This window comes from Hemiscyllium ocellatum, chromosome 39, assembly GCF_020745735.1.
Source record: "Hemiscyllium ocellatum isolate sHemOce1 chromosome 39, sHemOce1.pat.X.cur, whole genome shotgun sequence".
In the NCBI taxonomy this organism is placed as follows: domain Eukaryota; kingdom Metazoa; phylum Chordata; class Chondrichthyes; order Orectolobiformes; family Hemiscylliidae; genus Hemiscyllium; species Hemiscyllium ocellatum.
In genome coordinates, this window is record NC_083439.1 from 25423931 (window position 1) to 25448183 (window position 24253).

The 24253-nt window shown below is 39.2% G+C and overlaps 1 long non-coding RNA gene across 1 annotated transcript in view; it reads left to right on the plus strand.

Moving 5' to 3' along the window:
* Positions 1-5209: 5209 nt before the first annotated feature.
* The window catches only part of LOC132834255 (uncharacterized), a 41277-nt gene continuing 22233 nt past the window's right edge, over positions 5210-24253 (plus strand). The window contains exons 1-2 of the long non-coding RNA XR_009647154.1: positions 5210-5280; positions 13098-13182. This is a non-coding gene — a long non-coding RNA (uncharacterized LOC132834255). The remainder of the gene's footprint in view (positions 5281-13097; positions 13183-24253) is intronic.

Sequence of the window (24253 nt, forward strand, 5' to 3'; positions counted from 1 at the left end):
AACTCCAATGTCCTGAATGAACTCTGACTCACCACTACTATCAAATTTCCCAGGACATCATAATGCTCCTCTTAGCTAATGAATTAGCTTTTGAAGTAGAACTACAGTAATTTATTTAAACTCATTTATAAGAAATATATAAACATATCTTTGCCTCTATTATGAAGAGATAACTCCTGGTCTTGATTACTTATCAGTTAAGAAGATGATGTTTTTCAGATAAATAAAATTTAAGAACAGGAAACTAATTTCCTACCTTAAAATGATAGGTTATGGATTAGAATAAGGTATTAAGCATCCACTTCTTGCCCACTCTTGAACAGTGCCTCATAGTATCGTGGATAAGTAAAGCATCAACAAACTTGATGACTGGCTCTTAGGCCTGTTAAGGCCCTATCTGCCTAAATAATTGGCAATTATGGGCTTCAATCTGCCTTGGTGGCCATAAAGTGCTGGGGTAAACAAGGAAAAAAACAAAAGGCGTGCTGGGGTGGCTGCACAGGTGATTACTGGTGGTTGTTCATTTTAAAAATCTCAAGAGTCACAGTAACTTTGATGGTGGGAAAATTGCTCATTTGTGCACAATAACACTTGTGAATACAAAAGAAAATGAAATGCTGCAGATCAGCAGGTAGGCAGCCCATAGTGTAGTGGCCTTTCGTTGAAAAAATGAGATTTGGGGGTTAAGCACTAACATTGTCAAGTCTACACTCTTATAATGAATGTTAGCAGACTTTATTAAACAGAACTATTTATAAGGCGTGGTAAACGAGGAAATCCTGCTGAAACCTTACTATCTCAGGCCCTAGTTCCGTGTCATCCAGCATTACTATAACACAGCTTACTTTGAACATGCTCAATGTTCATTCCTAGAATAAAGGTATAATTAACCCTTCACAGGTTCTTTTATGGTGTTCCGCTTAACCATGAATGTTGAACTCTTTACTCATAGTTGCCCCCTTCTTCCCACCCAATATGTTTCTTTGGCTCAACACATTAATCTCAAAACAGTGTTTTAGGTCTCTTGAGAAGGTTGTATACAAAGTATGTGTCCTCCCTGTTACTGTCTGGGAAGATGAGACAGTGGGGGTGGGGGGAGCGCGGGTAGGGTGAGATGACAGACTTGCTGCAAGCAAGAACGTTTCTGGAACTCAAACAGCAAGTAGAATTGCATTATCATTGGAGAGCAAAAATCCAAAATACATTTCTATTATTCACTTTGTTCTGCAGGCTGAAGTAAATACAGCAGAACATGTAACTACTTTCAAGAGATGATTGACTTGGGAATGTAATGAGACAAATTAAACTTTGCACTATGAAATTTGATTTTTTTCATTTTGTCATGAATTTGAAATGAGCATCAATGAATATATTTTATTTGTGAAGATCTTAGACAGACCTCCAAAAAAAAGGTTCCATAAATAAAATGAGTGAAGCAGTGAGAATTCTGAAATGTGTCATTGTATAAGTTCACAGAAAGCTTGAACAAAGCTTCAATCATGAACAAATCTAATTAAGTAGATTTGTTTAGTATCATTGTACAAAGTTAGGAAGAGATAATTAGTCATTGAAGAAAGAGCTCTCACAGCTCCACCACAGACATATGAACATTGGAGCTTCAGGCAGCTGGAGAGCTGAAGTCAATTCCAGTCAATCCACCATTACCAACATGCAGAGAGAAAAAAAGAACCCACAAACTTGACATGTTTGGAGAAAAAACAAACTCAAACCTTTAAAATGCCTTTCAAGAGGACATTCAAACAGTTAATAAAAGAAACTCTCTGAGGAAAAATAGGGGCTGAAGAGAAATTTGAATTAAGTCCATTTTGACAATTAAGAGGTTTTGGAGCTGACCAACTTGCCCTAGAATGTTTTAAACTCAAGCAACATTGGGAACCGTCATACATATAACCAAATACCTCAAAGAGACATGAGTCCAGCTATGAGCAGTCATACAACATGAAAACAAAAGACTCCATCAGATTTCCAAAAGACCCATGATAGGGGCAATGTTTTTACACATTTGATCCAAACAAACTCAGAGCTAAAAGGGCATTAAGCATTACTGGCTAAGGAAGCTATCCTGCTACAGTCAGCATGTGATGGCTTTAACAGTTGAAAGAAAAGTCTTAGAAGAGAGAGCAATAGTCTTTGTTTAACTTTGCAGGAGACTATCATGCACTAGCAAGTTCTTGTTAAGGATGGAGATACCCTGCAAAATGAGGATGATCTTTTGAAAAGACTTAGAAATATATGGGAAAATAAACCAAATAATCATTCAGCCTGCAGAACAAAGTGAATAACAGAAACGTATTTTGGATTTTTGCTCTCCAATGATGATGCAATTCTACTTGCTGTTTGAGGTCCAGAAATGTTCTTGCTTGCAGCAAGTCTGTCATCTCACCCCTACCCGCGCTCCCCCCACCCCCACTGTCTCACCTTCCCAGACAATAACAGGGAGGACACATACTTTGTATACAACCTTCAAGAGACCGAAAACACTGTTTTGAGATTAATGTGTTGAGCCAAAGAAACATATTGGGTGGGGAGAAGGGGGCAACTATGAGTAAAGAGTTCAACATTCATGGTTAAGTGGAACACCATAAAAGAACCTGTGAAGTAAAGGGTTAATTATACCTTTGAGCATGTTCAAAGTAAGCTGTGTCATAGTAATGCTGGATGACATGGAACTAGGGGTAAAAAAATGAGGTCTGCAGATGCTGGAGATCACAGCTGAAAATGTGTTGCTGGTTAAAGCACAGCAGTTAGGCAGCATCCAATCCTATTCCTTGGATGCTGCCTAACCTGCTGTGCTTTAACCAGCAACACATTTTCAGCTGACACGGAACTAGGGCCGGAGATAGTAAGGTTTCAGAAGGATTTCCTCGTTTACCACGCCTTATAAATAGTTCTGTTTAATAAAGTCTGCTAACATTCATTATAAGAGTGTAGATTTCACAATGTTACTGCTTAACCCCCAAATCTCATTTTTCAATGAAAGGCCATTACACTATGGGCTGCCTACCTGCTGATCTGCAGCATTTCATTTTCTTTTGTATTCACAAGTGTTATTGTGCACAAATGAGCAACTTTCCCACCATCAAAGTTACTGTGACTCTTGAGTTTTTTAAGATGAACAACCACCAGTAATCACCTGTGCAGCCACCCCAGCATGTCTTTTGTTTTTTTCCTTGTTTACCCCAGCATTTTATGGCCACCAAGGCAGATTGAAGCCCATAATTGCCAATTATTTAGGCAGATAGGGCCTTAACAGGCCTAAGGGCCAGTCATCAAGTTTGTTGATGCTTTACTTATCCACGATACTATGAGGCACTGTTCAAGAGTGGGCAAGAAGTGGATGCTTAATACCTTATTCTAATCCATAACCTATCATCTTAAGGTAGGAAATTAGTTTCCTGTTCTTAAATTTTATTTATCTGAAAAACATCATCTTCTTAACTGATAAGTAATCAAGACCAGGAGTTATCTCTTCATAATAGAGGCAAAGATATGTTTATATATTTCTTATAAATGAGTTTAAATAAATTACTGTAGTTCTACTTCAAAAGCTAATTCATTAGCTAAGAGGAGCATTATGATGTCCTGGGAAATTTGATAGTAGTGGTGAGTCAGAGTTCATTCAGGACATTTGAGTTATTGTAACAATATTTATGTTGTAGAGTGTATCCAAGAACAGTAATTGTAGACTTACAATTGCAATTTTCTTTCTATCACGTGGCTGGCCAGGAATCTTTCCCATTCCTACTGCCAGTCATTGATGAAAGTCAGAAGGATGTACAGGCTAATGATTGACCTGTTTGGCCTTATTATGAGGGTACCTTCCTTAACCATCAAGTCCTGAAGGGTAGCCCAATCCTGGACTTAATTGCTCAAAGGTACTGCACCACTAACCCTAAGGAGGTGTGATAAGACTATACAAATGACTTACTAATTTCTAGTTCTTCATTATAAAAGTAGCAACATGTAGATCCTGCAGAACCTCTGAGGGGAAATCTTATTTTGATCTCCTTTCCATCTCCTGGAGCTCACATGTATGAACTTAATGAAGTCAAACTGCCAGTTATGATTGTGTTAATATTCCATGATCCCAGGTAGGGGGAAGTAGATAAAACCATAATAGAAAATCCATATTTATACAAGAAAAAAAAGAATTTGCAAATAATTATCAAAAGTTGTAAAAAATAGAAGTGAGTGGGGAAAAAGCGTGAGAAATTACTGTTGAGCTTTATAAAAATGGCTCCTATTTAATTATTTCTGTTCAGATGCAATATATTGTTACTAATGGGAATTAATTTGTATAACTCAATTTAAATGAATTTACAAAGCACAAATTGGAAATGACTTTGCAGTTATCAACAAAAATATTGAAGCCAATTTTACCATAATAAATATTCAAGCTATCTTCCACAAAACAAATAGAAAAAGCATAAAATGTTATTTATGAATCTCTATAACCAGAGAATAGTGATATATTTCATATTGCGAGGTAATGAGAATATGGATAGTCTGAAAGCACTTAGGTAAACTTCAAATAACATTGGTCATGTGATGTTACTGATAATTTAATAACACCTTTTTTCTAAAGTGTTTTAATCTGTGATTGTTACTGTAGTACAATCATAGTAAATATGGAACATGCTCACATACACAGTTTATGGAGTCGCATAAGGTTAATCAACATGTTCACATTCCTCCCAACATGATGGTGTGACAATGCAACATGCATACAGTTTCTAGTGAAAAGGACATTCAGAGCAAGACTTTAAATAGCTCTGTGCACATTCATACTTCATTAGAAGTATGCCCTACAGTTTTCGTTAAATAATAGCATCACAAAAGGGCAATGCAGTTATAACAACTCCCCACATTTATTGGTGCCATTCCTTCTCTGATTAATCATACATAGAAAATGGCTCTTTCTCAATTCCCCAGTACCATACTGAGTAGCAGCCAGATACTACAGACCTCAGTGGCCATCCTTCTTGGAGCTATTGCATCTTAGCCCACATTGGAAGAAGCTTCCTGCTGTTAAGTGGGTCACATTCCTTTGCTGCATTTGTTCAAGACTTTTTAAACATTGAAGCCTATTCAGTCTGTTTACTTTGGAATGTGTTTAGCCCATTAGAAAGTGAACATTCCTAATGTTGTTTATTTTAGTAATAGCATCACTGGCTCGATCTGTGAAATGCCAGTCTCGAGGTCACCGGGCCTTTCGGAATTTGCTGAAGAAAGAAATGCCACTTTCTCCAACACATTAAGGTAATTTGTTTTCAAAAAGCTGTTTGCTAAAATCCAGACCTGCACAGAAATTTAACTTCAAAACAGATATCTGTTGGCAAAAAAAAAGGTTTTAGTGTGTGTGTGCATTTTGATTGCATCTTAAATAAATCTGTACCATGTTTGATGCAAGGCCAAAGGCAAGGAATGCACGTCTGGAAAACTGTGAGGAATTTCCTGCTGGTGAAATAAAGAAAGTGTTCTTTACAAATGTTTTGAAGGAATTGAAATGATTTGTTGAGGGATTGTTAAATGTTTGACGGATTAAGTTTATTAGTTTTGGCTTATCAAATGTATTAGTTAATGTTGTGCTTTTCAAAAGGTTTCTTTTTATCGTCTAAAAGGTTTTAAACAATCTGTGCTAGTTACACTAACTCCTGTCACTGAGTAATACATGGGATAGGTTACACAGAAATAATCCAATGATGACTTCAGACAAGGCCGTGAATTTAGGATTGTCAATTCTATCTGAATGTATTGCCAAAGGTTTCAGGTTATGACACTCTGCCTTCAAGCACCTTGCTCAGTAAACAACTTTTAATTTCTGCTCCAGTATTTTTACAACTAATGTTAAAAAGATGAATGGTTTCTTTCTTATTAGAGTCATGACCAAACAGGCAATGCAGACTAATACAACACCATTATTTCTTCCTTTAGCATGGAAGACTGTTTCCAAGTGGATTTAGCAGATAAAGTGAACTAAATGAAGGCATATATTCTAACACAGTAAACTGCAATTCACCATATTAACAATAAATCATGAGCTTCCATGATTGGCCAGTTTTCCCTCTATGTGCAGACATTGTGAGAATAATTCTTGTGACATTTTGGGCCAGATTTTCATAAATTTCAGAGATGAAGGGATTGTCTTTTGAAGAGAGATCAAACAATTTAGGTCTATACTCTTCGGAGGCGAAAGTGGGTACTGTAGATACTGGGGATTAGAGTCAAGATTAGAGTGGTGCTGGAAAAGCACAGCAATTCAGGCAGCATCCGAGGAGCAGGAAAATCAACGCTTTGGAATTCTTGATGAAGGGCTTTTGCCCGAAATATCGATTTTCCTGCTCCTCCAATGCTGCCTGACCTACTGTGCTTTTCCAGCACTACTCTAATCTTGACTCTATACTCTTTGGAGTTTAGTAGAATGAATGGAAATCTAATTGAGGTATATAAAATGCCAAGAGGGATTGATGAATTAGATATAGAAAGGATATTTGCTTCTGTGGGGCAATCTAAAACGAGAGGTCATAGTTTTAGGATAAACATTAGTCAACTTAAGACAGAGATGGCAAGAAATTTCTTCTCTCCAAGCGTGGTGAATCTATGGAATAGAATAAATTTAACGAGGGAATAGAAAGATTTTTAATTAGTAATGGGTTAAAGGGTTAGGTGGCACAGGCAGAAAAGTGAATTTGGGGCTGAGATGAGATCAGCTATGATTGCATTAAATGGCAGAATAAGCTCAAGAAGCTGAATTACTCATGGATTGCGATAACAGCAGGGCTTGGGTGAAGTGTTAACTTGGAGGAAGGTGAACTACAACAATAAGGCAGGAACTGAAGAATGTTGATCGGAGGTGGCTGTTTGAGGAGAAATGCACCTTGGATGTGTGGAAGTATTTCAAACAGCAGTTGACAAGAGTTCAGGAGCGGCACTTTCCTGCGAGAATGAAGGATGGGTTTGGCAAGTTACGTGAACCTTGGATGGCCAGGGATGTGACCTTGGTCAAAAAGAAAAGGGAACCATAAATAAAATCTAGGAGGATGGGAACTGATGAAGCCCTTGAAGTATGTAAGGAAAGTAGCTAAGAATTTAAACAAAGAATTAGAAGGGCTAAAACAAATCATGAAAAGTCATTAGCAAAGAGGAGGAAGGAGAATCCCAAGGCTCTTTGACAATAGGGGTAGCCATTGAAAGGGTTGGTCCACTCAAAGACAAAGGAGGGAATCTACATGTGTGGAGCCAGAAGAGGTAGGTGAAGTCCTGAATGAATACATCCCGTTGGTATTCACCAAAGAGAAGGGACTGGTGGTGGGTGATCTCAGGGAATGGAGTGTCAAATTTCTAAGCTAAGTTGCTATTAAAAAGGAAGAGGTGTTGTGCATCTTATATGTTATTAAGGTAGATAGGTTCCTGGGTCTAGATGGGAGCTTTCCCAGCATAATGAGGGAAGCAAGAAAACAAATTGCTGGAGCATTGACAGACACCTTTGTATCCTCTTTGGCCATAGGTGAGGTCCCAGAGGACTGGAGAATAACCAATGTTATCCCATTGTTTAAGAAGAGTAACAGGAACAATCCAGGAAATTCCAGGCCTATGACCCTCACATCCGTGGTAGGGAAATTATTGGAAAACATTCTCAGGGACACGATCTATATGCATTTAGAAGCAAATGGTCTTATTCGCGATGAACAGCATAGGTTTGTGTAGAGGGTGGTCGTGCCTCACTAAATTGATCGAGATTTTTGAGGAGATGATGAAGGTGATTGATGAGGGAAAAGCAGCTGATGTTGTCGACATGGACTTCAGTAAAGCCTTTGACAAGATTCCTCATGGCAGACTGGTACTAAAGGTGAAGTCACATGGTACCAGGGGTGAACTGGCAAGATGGGTACAGAACTGGCTTAGGATTCAGAGGGTAATGGTGGAAGGATGCTTTTCGGAATGCAGGGCTGTGACTAGTGATGTTCCACAGGGATCAGTGCTGGGACCTCTGCTGTTCGTGATCTACATCAACGTTTTGGAGGAAAATGTAGCTGGTCTAATTAGTAAGTTTGTAGATGAAACAAAGATTGGTGGAGTTGTGGATAGTGAGGAGGATTGTTAAAGGATACAGCAGGATATAGATCAGCTGAATGCATGGGCAGAAAAATGACAGATGGAATTTAATCCCAACAAATGTGAAGTGATGCATTTTGAAAGGTCAAGGACAGGTAGAAATTTTACAGAGCATGGCGCAACCCTTAGGAGTATTGATATGCAGAGTCATCTGGGTGTACAGATTCACAGATCGCTGAAGGTGAGACTGCAGCTAGATAGGGTACTGAAAAAGTTCTATGGCATGCTTGTCTTCAATGCAATGTGCATTGAGCATAAGCATAGAACATAGAAAATTACAGCGCAGTACAGGCCCTTCGGCCCTCGATGTTGCGCTGACCAAAGCCTATCTAACCTACACTAGCCCAATAGCCTCCATATGCTTATCCAATGCCCGCTTAAATGACCATAAAGAGGGAGAGTCCACCACTGCTACTGGCAGGGCATTCCATGAACTCACAACCCGCTGAGTAAAGAATCTACCCCGAACATCTGTCCTATACCTACCACCCCTTAATTTAAAGCTGTGTCCCCTAGTAACAGATGACTCCATTAGCGGAAAAAGGTTCTCACTGTCAACCCTATCTAAACCCCTAATCATCTTGTACACCTCTATCAAATCTCCCCTAAATCTTCTTTTCTCCAATGAGAACAGCCCCAAGTGCCTCAACCTTTCCTCATACGATCTTCCTACCATACCAGGCAACATCCTGGTAAACCTCCTCTGCACTCGTTCCAATGCCTCCACGTCCTTCCTATAGTATGGCGACCAAAACTGCACACAATACTCCAGATGAGGCCGGACCAGAGTCTTATACAACTGCAACATGACCTCAGGACTCCGGAACTCAATTCCTCTACCGATAAAGCCCAGTACACCATATGCCTTCTTCACAGCACTATTTATCTGGGTGGCAACTTTCAGAGATCTGTGTACATGGACACCAAGATCCCTCTGCTCATCCACACTACCAAGTAGCCTACCATTAGCCCAGTAATCCATCTTCTTGTTACTCCTACCAAAGTGAATGACTTCACACTTAGCTACATTGAACTCCATTTGCCACGTTTCTGCCCAGCTCTGCAACTTATCTATATCCCGCTGCAACCTGCCACATCCTTCTTCGCTGTCCACAACTCCACCGACTTTCGTGTCATCCGCAAACTTGCTCACCCAGCTTTCAAGCCCCTCCTCTAGGTCATTTATAAAAATGACAAACAGCAATGGTCCCAAAACAGATCCTTGTGGAACACCGCTTGTAACTGCACTCCAAGATGAACATAGTCCATCAACTACTACCCTCTGTCTCCTTCCAGCCAGCCAATTCCTAATCCAAACCTCTAATGCACCCTCAATGCCATACCTCCGTAGTTTTTGCATTTGCCTACCATGGGGTACCTTATCGAACGCCTTGCTAAAATCCATATACACCACATCTTCTGCTTTACCCTCGTCCACTTCCTTGGCCACCTTCTCAAAGAATTCAATAAGGTTTGTGAGACACGACCTGCCCTTCACAAAACCATGCTGACTATCCTTGATCACATTATTCCTATCCAGATGTTCATAAATCCTATCCGTTACAATTCTCTCTAAGACTTTGCCCACAACAGAAGTGAGACTCACTGGCCTATAGTTACTTGGGCTATCCCTACTCCCCTTCTTGAACAAGGGGACCACATTCGTTATCTTCCAGTCTTCTGGCACTATTCCCGTAGACAATGATGACATAAAAATCAAGGCCAATGGCTCCACTATCTCCTCCCTAGCTTCCCAGAGGATCCTAGGATAAATGCCATCAGGCCCAGGGGACTTATCTATTTTCATCCTTTCCAGTATTCCCCAGACCTCTTCCCTACATACCTCAAGGCCATCCATTCTAATCACTTGTGACTCAATATTCACATCAGCAACAGTGTCCTGTTCCTGAGTGAATACTGACGAAAAGTATTGATTTGGTGTCTCTCCAATCTCCTCCGCCTCCACGCACAACTTCCCACTACTATCCTTGACTGGACCGATATCTACCCTAGTCATCCTTTTATTCCTGACATACCTATAGAAGGCCTTTGGGTTTTCCCTAATCCTACCAACTAAGGACTTTTCATGTCCCCTTCTCGCTGCTCTTAGCTCTCTCTTTAGATCCTTCCTGGCTACCTTATAATTCTCAGTCGCCCCAACTGAACCTTCACGCCTCATCTTTACATAGGCCGCCCTCTTCCCTTTCACAAGGGATTCCAATTCCTTACTAAACCACGGCTCCCTCACAAGACCATTTACTCCATGCCTGACTGGTACATATTTATCAAGGACACCCAATAGCTGTTCCTTGAACAATCTCCACATATCATTTGTGTTCTTCCCTTGAAGCCTATTTTTCCAATCCACGCATCCTAAGTCATGCCTGACCGCATCATAATTTCCCTGCCCCCAGCTATAACTCTTGCCCTGCAGTGTACACTTATCCCTCTCCATCACTAGAGTAGACAAGTTATGCTGCAGCTTTATAGAACTTTAGTTTGGCCACACTTGGAATATTGTGTACAGCTCTGGTCACCACACCACTAGAAGGATGTTGATGCTTTGGAGGAGGTACAGAAAAGGTTTACCAGGATGTTGTCTGGTATGGGCAATTTTAGCGATGAAGAAAGGTTGGGTAGATTGGGTTTGTTTGCACTGGAGTGCAGGAGCTGAGGGGCAACCTGATAGAAGTTTATAAGATTGTGAATGGCCTGGATAGAGTGGAACATATGAGACATTTTCCCAGGATGGAGGGGTCAATTACTAGAGGACACAATTACAAGGAGCGAGGGGGAGAAGTTGAAAAGAGATGTACAAGGCAGGTTTTTCACACCGAGGGTGGTGAGTGCCTGGAACATACTGCCAGAGATGGTGGTGGAAGCAGACACAATAGCAGCATTCAAGAAAACACTTGGACGTATACATGAATAGGAATAGAATGGAGGGATATGGATCCTGTAAGTGAAGCCTTAGTATGGAAGGGCAAAATGTGTTGGCACAGGCTTGGAGGGCAGACGGGCCTGTTCCTGTGCTGTTTTGTTCGGTGTTCTTTGTTCTACTCAATAAAACAAAACTCTAATAGCTGTTGCGTTATTGCCTAGATTCTAGACAAGTTTGGCAGTGCATCTCTAAGACAGTTACATCATATCACATTTTGTGATGTACAACGTAAAGGTATTTCCCTCGTTTTCAGTCAGGCTCTCAGTGCAATGGAGTCAGTATAGTGCGTACAAACAGTCAGTTATGTACGCATAATCTAGCATGACATCTATGAGCACAGCACCCAGACTGTGTGCAAGTCTGTGGTATTGCAACAATGTAAATAGTTAGCATTGTTAATAAACATAAAGACTGGACAGAAAGGCAGACGGTATATCTGAAACAAAACAGAAATTGCTGGTGAAACTCAACAGGTCTGGCAGCATCTGTAGCAAGAAAGCAGAGTTAACATTTCAAGTCCAGTGACTCTTCATCAAATATATGATATATGTTATGTGAGCAAACCACACTGTTCTTGGTGGTTGTGAAGGCATTCCACATTATCCACCTGAGTTCAGAGCTGATGTTTTAACAAGACCAAAGCACAATCTATACTGAAAGATAGTCATCCCAATGGAGGAGAACCCTATGACAAGCAGAATACAATGTAGGTAAATGTGAGATTATACACTTTGGCAGGAGGAAGAGAGGAGCTAAATATTATTAAAATGATTAGATTCCCAACAGTGTGGAAACAGGCCCTTTGGCCCAACCAGTCCATGCTGACCCTCCAAAGAGCAACCCCCCAGACCTCTTCCCCCTGAATGAGGCAACTAACTCTGTGGGCAATTTAGCATAACCAATTCACCTAACCTGCACATCTTTGGACTATGGGAAGAAACTGGAGCACATGGAGGAAACCTGGACATACACAGGGAGAATGTGCAAACTCCACACACACAGTTGCCCAAGGCTGGAATTGAACCCAGGTACCCTGGCACTGTGAGGCAGCAGTGCTAATCACTGAGCCACCGTGCCACCCTTAGATTGCAGAAAGCTGTACCACAGAGGATTATGGGAGCCCTCATACATAAAACTTAAAAAGCTAAGGGATCAACAGGTCTGTTTCTGTGCTATATGACTCTATGGTCCGGTAATGGACAAGGCAAAATTTATGCTGTTCTTTATTTCAGAGGGAATGGAATATAACATTAGGAAAGGCTTTTTAAAATTATACAAGGCATGATTTGAACTGTATCTGGAATATTGTGAACAGTTTTGGTCCTCTGGTTCCTTTGTCAAGGGGAGTAGATATGTTCTGGTAGGCATTGCATTAGATCAGTGTCATACCTACCACATGTGTCAGCCTCTACATGACGTATGCAGTGAATGTGCCTCAACCACATGGCTGTGTCTCAAAGCCTAAGGAGATAGTCTTTAGTCAAGGGGGATTGTCATCAGTTGGGCACATTAAGTCAAGGGCATTGTCCAATATCAGTCCAGGGACTTTCACACTGTTGGTCAGACGCTAGAGGTAGGTGGAGTTGGAGGGGGATTGGTTCCATGTCATTCCAATCCAGGGATTGGATCATGGTCAGCCCTGCAGGTCCAGTGCAACCAGAGGATTAACGCTAAATCAGTCGGAGCTGCATACAGATCAGTTTAGGGTCTGGTCACATGTCAATCAGGGTTGTCATTCCAAGTGGGTTGGGGGTGGTGAGTCATGGTCAGTTCTGAACAATGATGATATTTTATGCTACAAAAGGCATTAGGAAAAGAGTGGCACTCCCTTTGACAGGTTTCCAACTGGGTTTGGCTCTAAGAATGCATCATGTGTGTAGCTTGATTCTTGAAGCTGCAGTTACAACGAGTCAATCAGAAAGGTGAAATGAAAAGTGACAATATATTTACGAATCTGCACCTGTGCCATGGATGTGCCCTCATAAGCCTTCCTCTTTTGTTTCTCTCTCAACTATGAAAGGCTGTTCCTGACTGGCAACGACTGACCTGGTGCACAGCCGGACTTTAAACATGATGCCATAATCAAAGATCCTGGCAGCAGAAAGGTGAGTCCTCCACCACTGGCGAATGTGAGAGCAGCATGATAGTCATGGTGCCCACATAACAAGGTGAATAGTATAAAACTGTGTAGGATCACTCACTGGAGTTCACAGAGAGAAAGCCCCCATCAACCTCCTCACAAGATTCATATTTACATGAATTTTAATGAAAATGAGCTCAATGTATTTGTGTGCATCCTTGCACATGTTAGCAGAAGAAAAAGGTTCCCTTTCTTTAAAGGGAAAAGGGGACTATGTTGTCATTGCATGAGCTCCAGACCAGTTATGGAAATTTCACTGAACTTCATAATTTAATGAAAAGTTGTTATGTTTATGCCAACCTGTCTGCTGTTAAAAGGGCACAAACTTCACTTTCAGTTTTCATCTATAATAAATCCTTAACTGATCACAGTTAGTATTGCTATTAAATGTCAGGACATTTGTCTTCATGAGATCCCAGTCTTTGTGTTATATGGTATGTGACCAAAAAACTATGTCAAGAGTTCTCTACTTGTGACATTCTCCTTCTTTCATATCCATGTCGGTATTGGATTAACTGATTGAGAAGAATTTGATGATTAAGTTCATTATGGTTGTAACATGATTATGAAAGGCAGATTAGATTGGTCTTGCCATATCTGCATTAATTAACTCTTATGTTTCAAACAAAACAGCTACTTTCACTGATTAGACTTTCAAAGTTCATGATCAACACTTGAAATGGTAATGTTAAAAAACACATAACACCAGGTTATAGTCCAACAGGTTTAATTGGAAGCATTAGCTTTCAGAGCACTGCCCCTTCATCAAGTGGTTGTGGAGTACACATTTGTAAGATGCAGAATTTATAGTGAAAGTTTACAGTGTGATGTAACTGAAATTATACATTGAAAAACACCTTGATTGTTTAAGTCTTGCATCTGTTAGAAGCACCATGTTAGTTTAACTTCTTTCGTATGTAAATCACAAAACTTTTTTAAAAAGGTTACATTCTCAGGTTAACTTTAACAATTGATGTCAGCCCAGATAATATGTTGAAGGTGTTAGCCCCTGTGTGCTGTTGTCTGTGCCATAATGTTTAAACTGATTCTAATCTAAAAATATTAGTTAATCTCCAAATCATGAAATGATTGTGTTTTTCATTTTAGACATAACATCTTCATTGTCTGCTAAATCAGAATAAATTAACTTAGATTTCACAGTTTACCACCAGATGGAGGTAGAACAGTTCAGAGAACACCACAGCCATCTGCTGTCAGAAGTTAGACATTTACTGATTAACGTTGTAACATTCTGAAGCCATTTTTATTAAAGTTAGCATTGCATTGCTAGACAGATCTGTTTTTATTACAGAAAATTTCTGCAAACAAAAAACCAGATCCTGGAAGACAAGCCTCTGGGAATAAACTGCAAAAATAAATCTAGAAAGTTCACTGTGCAAAATTCCTCTCTGCAAAATTTTGTGAAAAGTTATGTCATATCTTCATGCCAACCTGTCAGATATTTAAAAAAGCAGGAACTTCACATTCTCATTTCAACTTTAATAAACGCTTAACTGATAGCAGATACATTGTAAACTTGCATCGGGCATGTAAAATGGGGGAAGAGTCCAATGACATAGTCAGTTTCATTTTTTAAAGATTTCAATTTCAAATCTAAAATGTTCTGTAAAATGCTGAGTGGTTTGATCAGAGTTGTGAGATAGTTGATCACCTAATTTTCAGATAGTGTTGATGCTATCACAACAGAGAATTCCACTTTATCCAACAGGTATAGAACTTGGACATTGTTAATTACTCCTGTGCCAAGTCTTCTGAATGAATGAAATTCAGCCAATTGGTCTTGCTAACAAATGTCAAGACATGGCACAGTGGTTAGCACTGCTGCCTTACACCGCCAGAGACCTGAGTTCAATTCCTGCCTCAGGCAACTGTCAGTGTGGAGTTTGCACATTCTCCCTGTGTCTGTGTTGGCTTCCTCCCACAGTCCAAAAATGTGCAGGTTAGGTGAATTGTCAATGTTAAATTGCCTCTAGTGTTAGGTGTAGGGGAATGGATCTGGGTGAATTGCTCTTTGTTTTCATGAGGTCCCAGTCTTTGTGTTGTACCTTACGTGACCAATACACTGCTGGTGGTTTGTGATCCAATTAAGTCAAGAGTAGTTGCTGCTTTGTCTCACCAGCAGCCAGTGTCATCTGAACAACAGTCTGATATAATTATCAGGCAGATTCGCTATCCAATTTCCTGAAGTGTTCGGGGAACCTGGGGATTGTAAGCGTAGATTTGCTCAGCTACAAGCAAAACCCAATGCAGGTTTGGACCTGTCACACCAACAAAATTGGTCAATGGTAAGAGTGCAGACTTCCAAAATGTCGGAAGTTAACTTCTGCTCTGCCCAATACAACATTAAATGAACTGCAAGCTTCTTAATTTAGCTGGCTAATCATCTGAAACTATGCAAAAAGACAGAGAACACACTCAATCCTGTATTGCCTCCAAAGTGGCAATTGGTGCCCTGTGGACATTGTATGATTTTGATTTACACGTTTAAAGTATATGCCAGTCAGATGTAGGTTTTGAATGGAATCTCTGTGGGTTCTACCTGGCAGATCTCAAAATCTTCCTCTGTCTTTTTAATGAAGCAAAATTAAAAATATATCATATATAAACTGTGCTGCATTCACTTTCAATTTCCACATTAATACTTGACTCGTATGATGATAACATGGCTTTAAGATGTCTATTTTGTCCTGGTTTAATTTGGAGAGGTTTTTAAGGGGCACCGAGCTATTATTTGAATCCAATAAACAGCTTGAGAGGGCTTGGGGTTTTTAAAAGTTGGAACAATAGAAGCAGCCTGAATGGGTGGAGTCTAGCTCCCCCAGAACTAGGATTTTTAGTTTTAATTTTTCAGTGGAAGTTGCTGGGTTGTTGAAGCTGGCTTTGAAAAATGCAGTACATCTCTTCCTGCTACGCTATCTCTGAGTTTTTACTATATTGGAGCAGTTTCTGTTTAACAGAATAATGGATAATTTATTAAATTTTCCAATTCTGTTGTTACTCCAATTCCTTCTTTCAATTATAGTATACAAATAAAGTGTGTTTTACTTCAAGACTGGTAGTTTCACCAATTGTGTTGTATCTGGAATATAACACATTGCCTTTAAAATGAAAGGTTAGGGTCTAGGCTATCCTCTTAATACTTTGAGGTGGCGTAGTTTGGGCTGATCCATAACACTTACTTCAGATTTCTCTTTATAATGCAGCAGAATACCAGATAAACAACCACCATATAATAAAATGTACTGATGTTGTAAAGGAGCAACATATTCAAGCATCTACATTGTTCCACATTTAAACTGATTCAGTGATGGAGGTTTTATTAAGGCCATTGATTATCAATTTTTTTTCAATGCAACAAATTATTTATTGATGCAGTTAATTAACATAGATGATTTGATCTCCTCTAGAAACTGAGATGGGAGGGAAATTGGAACAAATTGTTATGAATTTCAGATTCTGATAAATGTTCAATGTTTCTCTGTTGTCTGAAGTAAATCCTTGAAACTGATTGAATACTATAAGAATAGTTTTTACTTACAACAGGAAATTTCGAGTAACGCACCATCAAATTCAGAAAAAAATTGCTTTGGATTGGCAGAATGTTCAATAACGCCTATTGATGCAGAGCTGGATAAAAGAATTATCTTACAATATCCCAATTGCCAAAAAGAATTCAGAGAGCCAAAGGCAAGAAGAGAATATTACTTGAATGTGCTGCAACAGAACTTTAGCCTATTTATTCACAAAGACATTTTAGCTTGCTTTTACAACTGGGCCAATCCTTCCGCCTGGGAACCCTCCAACCACAAGGTATGAATTCAGATTTCTCCAGTTTCCTCATTTCCCCTCCCCCCACCTTGTCTCAGTCGGTTCCCTCAACTCAGCACCGCCCTCCTAACCTGCAATCCTCTTCCTGACCTCTCCGCCCCCACCCCACTCCAGCCTATCACCCTCACCTTGACCTCCTTCCACCTATCCCACCTCCATCGCCCCTCCCCCTAGTCCCTCCTCCCTACCTTTTATCTTAGCCTGCTTGGCTCTCTCTCTCCTATTCCTGATGAAGGGCTTATGCTCGAAACGTCGAATTCTCTATTCCTGAGATGCTGCCTAACCTGCTGTGCCTTGACCAGCAACACATTTGCAGCAATATGTGACTCATGCCCACCTTAGCTCATGAAAACCTGACTATATTAACTAGAGCCAGGTTTATTTTAATAACATGGCTATACTGTATTGAGACCATGCTTGATTAATACCTCACTTCAGGCCATTAATGTTGCAGCAGGACTTAAAAGTAATACAGAATCTGAGAGAAAAAAAAATCATTCACCAGTTTCTTACTGACAGTAAATTACTGGCTATGAAAACATCTGTTGCCTGAAACCTACCTTAAATATTTGATATGGGAGGACTACTACAGGGGGATTATACAGATGAGGTAGGGCATTTTTTAGAACAGTAAAACAAAGGGATCTGTCAAGACTCAGTAGCAAAGTGGCCAGGACAGTGCAAGCCACATCAATAATCCAATACCACTATCCAGTGTCAGAAAAAGGCAAATGATGTTACTACATCAGCCAATGTAAGAAAGCCAGTCTTCTTTCCAACACTTCTCATAAATGATCTCCGACAAGCACCACTTAGGCCCTCATTATTGCCATTGGCTACATGAAAAGCGATGATCCAAATTGACTTTATAGAAGATGTACTCATACCAAGGGGGTTTCTGCCAAAGTTCTCTCTAATTATGAAATAAAATCAGAAATTGATGATGATTGTTGGACTTGAAACGTTAACTCTGCTTTCTTGCTACAGACACATCTGCCAAGTTTCACAAGCAATTTCTGTTTTTGTTTCAAATCTCTAGCACTTGCATTTTGTTTTATTTCCCTCTAATGTTGCTTGCAGCTGTGCACATCTCTGGAGCCCATGTGAGACACTGACTTCCAAAACTAAAGAGCAATGCAACTGCACGTCGCTTGGCATATGTGAATTGACCTCGAGGGAACATTGGTCTCCTGGTTGGAGTTGTCTCATTGAATATCATTTCATCTTAACATTATTTTCAGTCCGTCTTCCCAAATAAGCTAGCCGTGATTGCTTTAATGTCAGTGCATGGCGGGGGAGGGGGAAGAGGTTATAATCTATGTTGACCTTAAGGATTCCACACTTACTGGTTATGTGCAAGGCAAATATACTGTGCAAGATATCAGAGGCTGACTCTCGGCTGTACAAGGTGGGCCAGAGAAGTATTTTAAGGCTAGTAAGACAACTGAGGCAGAGGATGCATAATGCAAATCCCTAATTTCACTTGTGATTTAGTGTTGCAATCCCTTTTGACCATAAACCAGAAATACCCTGGTGGTGGTAGTACCCAGCAAAAAAAAAATCAATAAAAACAAGTGAAATAGATTTTAAAATTGTATCAAGTACAAAAAGCTGTCAATATTGTTGAGAGTCTTTCATCTACAAATTATGATAGCAAAAACAAACTGTGGATACATTACCAAAATCAAAATAAGCATGCACTGCCAACAAGGTGGATTAGTCCAAAAGCAGCATCATGAAGAACATGGAAACTTTGCAGTGCAGATTGAAGACCAAAACGAGCACCAAGTACCTCTGCAGCTTGATCATAAATCAAGAAAGAGCCTATATATCAAACACTACAGAATCAGTAGGATGAGAGTTCTCAGTCAACGTTTCAAAGCTAGTCATGGATGGTTCAACATTTTCAAGAGACGCTCTTGTCAGTGCATTCAAATATCAGATGAAGCAGCTTGGTTCTACCCATTTGAAGAAAGAAAACGTATGTCAATCTTACTTTGAATACCCAATGAATTTTTTCTGGGAGATGTACAGCAGAGAATGGTATTTCAAGAGAATCACATCAGGACTTAAAATTGCCAAAGATCACCCCACTGTTTTTGATTGGTAGAAAGGTTGCAGAAGATTAAGTTTTAGCCCTTAAGTTGTGCCAGTCTGAGACATCACAGGCATTGAGGGGTTGTTTCATCTGCACATCCTTTGGCATTTAACAAAGCCTCAATGATGGGTCAACCTTTCAGAAATGTTTCTCTGTATGCCATCCCTGTCCGGAGGGCACATTGTTCCAAAGAATGTCTCACCTTCAAAATATTACTCCTGTTGGATAATTGCCCAGTCATGGTATTAGATCTGATGATGTTTACATTTTCAAGAACATGCTTTTCCTGCCACCCAACACTTAATCCATAACCACTGATCTGGATCAAAAGCAGTATTCAAGGCCTATCATCTGCCATACCCTGCTTCAATTTGCCTACAGTGAGGATGTGGCATCAATCAGGGAGTTTTGATATGGATAGAACATCAAGTGCACTGACAATAACTGATTTATAGGATGAAGTCACATTTTGTGACTAAATGGTGTGTGATGGAAATTGTGGCCCAAGTACCTTCACAGCTGAGAAAAATTCCCGTTGCACTCCTGATGCTTAAATGAGGGACAAGGCCTTTGAAGTGGATGCAGCTGAAGTGGTGGACTTGCCTGCATGCCATAGAGAGGTACTTCCATCAAAGACTTTATTCAGCTAGAGAGGGGTAAAGATTTGATGAATATTGCACTAAAATACAATATACTTCAGCTGTACCAAAGAAACAGTTTTCTGTGATTTGACAATGAGATCCTGAACAGAAAATGGCACTTATACTCTGTACATGTCAAAGTGAAGAGGGATTTGAAAATGTTATTAACTGCTACAGGGAAATCTGCTGGAATAAAAAAAACTTTCCAATAACACTAGAATAAATTTTGTTGGTGGTTCTGGCCCTTTGTCCCATGAACCACAGCAGTACTAAAATCACTAACACTTTTAAGAGTCATGTCAGCTGTTTCTATCCAGATATGTTGTCAGACTTGCTCAGCATTTTCAGATTTTAATCACTAGCTTCAGTCATTGAGATGTTGTTGATGAAGAGGTCCAGCATCTCAAACCCGATACTTTGGTCATGCACTGTGCAAGCACCTCAAAGTATCACTAGCAACGTCTTCAAAGGATCCACCGAATTTCATGGAAAGAAAGGTGATATACTGCAAGTCTTTCTGAAGAGGTCAAAATTGCCCAATAACTCAATAGTCAATCAAAATGGAAGAAAATGCATTTGGGGAGGTACCAATGCAGAGAGACTTCATCAGGTACAAAGATTAAGTTAATAGGGTGGAGGTAGTGCAAAAATTTCCAAGAAAGTTAAGTAACTGACACTGCCTCTAACACCTGCCCAGGTGGCAGTGACTGGAGATTGCACATTGGATAGATCAGCGGTATCAGGGCACACAAAACTTGTAAGCACATATTACAAAAATGTGCAAGTTGGTTGCATTCTTAGCTAAAGTGCTGTACATAGATGGTGTGTACAAGGGAAGGTAATGGTCTAGTGGTTTTATCACTGGACTCTTAATCCAGAGACCGAAACGATGCTCTGGAGACCCAAGTTCAAATCCTGGCATGGCAGATGGTGGAATTTGAATTCAATATAAAAAAACTCTTGAATTGAGTTTCTCCTGACAATCAACAATGGATTTATACTCATCATTAGAATCTTATCTGGTTCACTAATGCCCTTAAGGGAAGGAAAATAGCATCCTTACTTGGTCTGGCCTACATGTGACTCCAGACCCACAGCAATGCGGCTTACTCTTACCTGCCTTCTAGGCAATTAGAGGCAGGAGAGAAATGCTAGCCTTGCCAGCGATGCCCTCATCCCACAAATGAATAACAGAAAAATATTCAAAAACCACCTGATGTACACCCCAGTCCAACATCAGCATCTCCAAATCAGAGAAAAAAAAATTAACTCTGAATTGCTTTTTGTCTCGGCAAGAAGTGTCTGAAAGAACCGAACTCTGGCTTTAGCATCGATTTCTAAACAAAACCTTGATTTATTTTGGCACTTCATTTTCAGGAAAGCGCAACTTCAAGGCAGAACATAGGATGTTTGCACATACACAAGTATAGATTATCTGGAAATTTATGCCCTTCCTAAAGTTGTGCTTACATACATTATTTTTAGAAAAAAATATAGAAGCTGCTTTCATAAGGTTACCTGAGCAGAAGTTTCACATTCAAGAGAATTATATGTATTTCTACTTGACTGCAGTTAATTAATACTTACTAAAGGAAGGGAAAAAGCCTTGTGTTCAAGAGATAGATTACTGATTTTTGTAGATGGTCTTCTGCTGAAAATCCTTCGAGTTACCAGCAAAAAAGCCTTTGCATTATGCAAAATTAGAAAATTGTTAATAAACAAGAATATTTTTTGAGATCCTGAGCCAACCAGTGTACCATCAAACTGATTAAGAATTGGAACCACATTATCATACACTAATTGTGTTCAATCACAACTACGATGATTAGTAAACCTGATGGATACGGAGCTTAACACTTGGGATCCCATGTGATGTATTATTATATAGGATAACCATTCCATCTCTTTCCTTTTAATTAGCAGTAGCAGGAAGCAGATGGTTTTAAACTGCAACAGTTTGGCAGCTGCCTGACGAACACTCATTCCCCCTCATGTCACAATACAGCTGGTTGCTTTGAGGTACACACAGAAAATGCAATCCTTTCCTGTATATAGGTAATTGCATTGAAACAAATTAGACAATAAAGGTTGAAGGTTTGACTGATTTTACATTCACTAACCCTGCCATTTTTGAGCTACATGGCTTGACCAACAGCTCAATTTTCCAGCTCGCTTAAAAGAAAGGGACCAGTTGTACAGATTATGGGAGATTAAATGACTGAAAATCCAAGGTTCCTGCTGTGCTGTTCAATGAGTAATTTTACTAGATTTCCAGTGACCTGCAGCCAGATACCAGTTGTCCTCATGGGAAGATGTAGATGTAACCGGACAGCCGAGACCTAATTTTCTCTTTTCACCATTACATCTTCAGTTCAGATCCTGCTGTGACTCAAGTGGTAAATATAGTATTTAGTGTCGGATTTTCTAAATCAAATGCAAGATGAGTGAACTATCCTTTGAATAGGAACAAAATAATTCACTCCAGAGAGAAAAAAAAAATTAATTGTGAAAATTACCTCACATTTTGATCAATGCTACATACAATGTTTTCTAATAATAATGAGTAGAAGAAAAGATGAACAGATGTCAGTTGGTGGGGGCTGAGGATGAGGAGGTGATCTTAGTCCACAACATTCGAACAGCTAGGAACAAAACTATTACAGAGACAAATGATAATTTTATTTTACTTCAATTTTAAATAATGGTACATTTATTTGTAAGCTAATTTAGGAAGTGATTTTGCAATGTAATGTCAACAATAAAGGATTATTTCCAAAAATCTCTTCCTCGATAACAGAGCAAATTTTCTTTCCCCAACTAAAATAAGGTGAATTTAGTAAAAGACACTCAAGTTTAAACATAAGAGACCATTCAGCCCAATTTGCCCATGTCAATTCATGCTAAAGATGTCCATTCTGATCTCATGTCCTGTTCCACAGCCTTTAACAATTTCTTTCAAGTGTTACCCTTTTAAATGCCACTTTATAATTGGTATTGCATTTCAGTCTAATAATTTATTGCAAAAAAGAACCTTAAACCCTTCCCAATACTGATTCCCTGACCAGAGTTACCTTCCTTTATTTACCCCTTTGAATTATTTCATAAAATTTGAACAATTATTATTACATTCCTTTTATCTTTCTCTGCATTGGTAATTTCATCAGGGAGAAAAAAAAACTAAGTAAATCTGCACTGTACTCTTTTCACAGCTCCTAAAATATCCTTTGCAATGGGGTTCACAAAATTGTACATTCAAACTGCAAATTAACTAAAGGTTTGTATTAATTCATTACTATATCCTTGGATTTGTACGCAGCACAGCTATCACAAAATCCAAAAGTCTTTCACTCATTTTAATGCTTTTCTTTTTAAAAGCGATTTTTAAATGTGCACCAATTCTTCATTTAAAGATTTGTTTTAAAATTCAGTTGAGCACCATATCACTTGCATTTTTGTTCTTTTTCCCCCAACTCCATATTTATTCATTAAGTAGTTAATTTTTCAAAGCTCCCCTAACTTGCTTCCTATGTTAAACAGTGATTATATTTCTAAAGCACTGGCTGCAAAAGTGCTTTGTGATATTCAAGGATAATGAGAAGTATCATGTTAGTTTTTCTTCATTCCAATACTAGCCTCCTAACTTATGACCTCTTCTACAACTTTTTATGCTCTTAATTCAGAAGTATTGGTGAAGTTTGATATATCAAATGTTTTATATACATGGGGGAGATCCCAACATAAATTACTGAGGCATGGGCCTATCTAGAAAAATTGCTTTTTAACATTACATATGCTGGAACTTTACCCTTACTATCACAGATCTTAAACTTTGTACTAAGACTCAAATACATTTTTAATTAAGTATCACATTAAAGTTAAAATGTACAACCCCTTCTGCATTCTTTGTGCCTTCATACTTGGTAATTTTCTGGAAGAATCTGACCAATATATGATGGTCCATTGAAATCTATGTTGACTGTTTCAGATTAGTTCATAACTTTTGTTATGATCATTGGTGGTTTTATTCTTAATAATAGGAGATCTATTGCTACACAGCTTACCCTTGGTCCCCCCTCTCAATGGGTCCATTGGCAAAATATCTTGTATCAATGAATTGAGAACAAACACATTATGGTTAGTGCAAAGGCTATTTCACTGAGAATCACTCTAATGTGACCAGAATGACTGAGTTGAAAGCCATCTTGCCACATGAATAGATAAAATAAACTTAAGATGACTTGCATGTTTTATGGTATAACTCATTCATAGTTACAATCTATAGACAGATCAGAAAATAGCACATGCCAAGTTGCATTCATTTCGGCTGTTGTCTTTTCTTTGCTTAATTAGTATTTCAAAACTGTGAACAAAACAAACATAACTAAATCAAAAGTTTAGCACAAAATAAATATGTTCTAGTGGTTGAACCCATACAAGTAACATCCAGG